This window comes from Apodemus sylvaticus, chromosome 2 (genome assembly GCF_947179515.1).
Source record: "Apodemus sylvaticus chromosome 2, mApoSyl1.1, whole genome shotgun sequence".
NCBI classification, from domain to species: domain Eukaryota; kingdom Metazoa; phylum Chordata; class Mammalia; order Rodentia; family Muridae; genus Apodemus; species Apodemus sylvaticus.
In genome coordinates, this window is record NC_067473.1 from 58,488,940 (window position 1) to 58,492,401 (window position 3,462).

Genomic DNA, 3,462 nt, shown 5'->3' on the forward strand with positions numbered 1-3,462 from the left:
TTTTTTTTTTTTTTTTTTGCATTTTTTAGTCTTTATTTACATTTCAAATGATTTCCCCTTTCTTGGATTCCCCCTCCCTGGAAGTCCTGTAGTCAGGGAAACTCAGGGTGGACAAATGTTCCCGAGTGTACGGGGATGGTGCCACCCACTTCGAATCTCATTCAGTGAGCCTGGAAGACAGGCTTTAGGGTGGACCAAAGGATACACCTGGGGTCTCAGGTTTTATAAAGAGAGATATGATGATGGGTTATCGTTCACTGTCAAGTTAAATAGACACCCTTTATATCCCTGTAGGCCCCAACAAGATTCTGGCCCCCACTAGACCCTGCCCCAAACTACCAGCAAGGCCTAAACTAACTAGCTCTCCCACTGCCGCTGCTGGTGCCGCTGACCCACCGAAAAGTATGATCACGGCTACTCCTACCTGCAGCCTCTCCCAAACTGCCTAAGGATTCTTATCTGACTGGCCTGTTCAAGGGGGCCTTCAAGGTCATAAATGCCACAAATCCGGAAGCCACCAAATCGTGCTGGCTCTGCTATAATATAGCACCCCCCTATTATGCTATGATATATTACACCCCCTATTATGCTATGATGTAGCACCCCCTATGATGCTATGATATAGCACCCCCCTATAATGCTATGATGTAGCACCCCCCTATGATGCTATGATATAGCACCCCCCTATGATGCTATGATGTAGCACCCCCCTATGATGCTATGATATAGCACCCCCCTATGATGCTATGATGTAGCACCCCCTATTATGCTATGATGTAGCACCCCCCTATGATGAAGGTACAGCATACCTAGAGTTAGTCAGCCAGACTGAAGATGCCAATGCCTGTAGGCAGCAACAATCGCATAATGTCAGGCTCACCCTATCCGTAGTCACTGGGCAAGGGTTATGTGTGGGGAAGGTCCTCCTCACACACAAACACCTCTGTAATCGGACTCAGTCAAATGTCTCCTCTTCAGGTTATTTGTTAATCTCAATAGATGGAGGGTGGGCCTGCGCATCTGGAGTTACTTACGCCTTGTGTCAACCTCCAAGTGCTTAAGGAAGCTCAAGACTTTTGTGTATTGGTACAGTTAGTCCCCCAACTTGTGTATCACCCGTATGAAGAGTTATTGTCTCTCTGGGAGGGAGAACTGGTCAGAACAAAAAGAGAAGTGGGAATAACTCTCTCAATCCTACTCAGCACAGGGCTGGGGGTGGCAGGGGCTGCCACTGGATCTTCTGCCTTGGTCTCATATAGACAAACTATGAGAACCCTGTCAGAAACAGCAGGCCAGCTCCCAGCGACCCAGAATGGGGGTTCAAAGCTGAACTGAAACTTTGCATTCTGCCCAGGACTGCCTGGGGGAGGATAAGGCCTAAACAGAAGCACCCTGCCTAGGGTGAGGCCAGAGAGGGAAGAGACAAAAAAAGACAAAGCCAGGAAATACCACAAATGCTGCAAGGTGGGCAGGACAAGGCCAAATGGCAGAGACAACCTTCCTATTGAGTTGACCAATAATTTTAACTGTTGCTCAGGGTAACCAATCACAGTCGTCCAACTCAGGTGACTGCTGAACTCCATTCCAAAATGTTCATAAAAAGGGTATGGTTTGAGAGCTCGGGGTCTCCTCTTGCCTGCGCGCTGAGGGACCCCAGTGTACATTGGCACAATAAACCTCTTGCAGATTGCAGCGATTCTGGACTCTGTGGACTTATTGAATGGGGGGTCTTCCAATGGACTTTTACATCTGGTGCATGGGCCAGGAAGTTTCCCCCCTCAGGACCCAGATGCCCTGTATCGGAATTTTGCTCGAGCAAGGTAACATGGGATCCCTATCTGCCATCTTTGTCTGTCTGTGTGTGCGTCTTGTGTGCCTCTTTCTTTCTGTTTTTTTTTTTTCCCTCTGGAGGCTGCATTTGGTCTGGTTTGATCTGTAGTTGCCAGGATGGCAGGCAGGTGTGCCGGAACACCGTGGTGACATTGGGACTAGGAGGACACTCTGGTCTCCCGCTGGTAGAAGGAATCTGATAGGGTTCATCTCTATCTGGGCAAAGGGGGCTTCTGCCCTCAGCCATCTGAGCCTGTTTTTCTTCTGTAGCAGTTGCTGGGATGTTGTTTTTTAGTGTCTTTGTGGCCTCTGTTTCTTTTGGGGACTTGGACTGATGACTGTGTTTGAATCCACGGGACAGACTGCTTCTACTCTGACTCTGACAAATCTTTGGGACCGGGTTTGCAAGTCACCCAGATCAAGTCCTGTATATCATTGTCTGGGAGGACTTAGCCACCTTTCTGCCCTCCTTGGCCTGTCCCTTCCTTTCCTCCACAGGACCTCTGCCAGTGGGGATGTATACTCTCCAGGAGACCCCCAAGGAGACCATCTTATCAGATCCTGATGCCGATCTCCTCCTTTTAGACCCTCTCCCTAGCCTCCTTCTTTGAATTCACAGAGATCACCACCCGCCCCCTTCAGCCCCATCTTCTGAGGCTGGTTCTGGATCAGCTATGGGGGCTGGAGTTGACAAGCTGCGCCCCCGGGCCCTGTGGTGACACTTCTCCAAGCATACAGGCCACCCGATGAGGACAGCAACCAAGCGCTTATGGATTCCCTCTCCACCGCCTTGCCTGGAACTATAGCTCCCCTGAAGGTAACCCGATCCATATAACTCCAGGCAGTTACAGACCTGTACAAGTGTGCTTCCCGCTCTGTGTATTGTTTGTCTTTGGTGCACCAGTTTGTCAATTTTTGTCTGTCTCTGTTTTGTTGTTTGAATGACTGTTGTTTGATGTTTCATGTTTAAAAAAGAATGGTAAAACTTCATCTGCTGGTGGCTCGGCCAGTCTTAGTTTACACAGTGGAGGCTGATTTAAGGTGCCTCACATTTAACTAGGAGTAAAAAGCTGCTTTTAAAGGGGCCAGCAGCGGCTCAAATTCTAGGGCAAATGGGTTGATGGTTATTTCTCCTAGAGAAATCTGTACAATTGTGATTTGGGGTACAAAGTGCTTTTTTTTTCTCTTGAAATTACAGCTAGAAAAAATTTGTTTGGTTTAATTTTATAAGATTCGTGTAGTCGCTTCAATTTTGTGTCTAATTGGTCGTAAAGGTATAAGGTTTTGCATGTCTTGACTATAGAGTATTGGCTTATAAGTTATTGGGCATGATTTAAAAGGTATAATGTTGGAAATTAGACTTAAGAGGAATAAGATTTAAAACAATGTCTCTTTGATAAGTTATACTATCATATATTTGAACATAAGAACTGGCAGACAAACTTTATAGTGTGAAAGTAATGCGTTTGCCATTGAGGTACATTTGCAAGAGAAAATTAAGAATTACGGTAAAAACTGCCAGGGTGCCATTGACTGCAGTTTGCAGTCTGAGTGAAGGCTCATGATTCTTAACATTTAGTAATTAAGATTATTTCTAGAGTGATAAAGGTTAAAAACAGCTGTGGCCAGTAT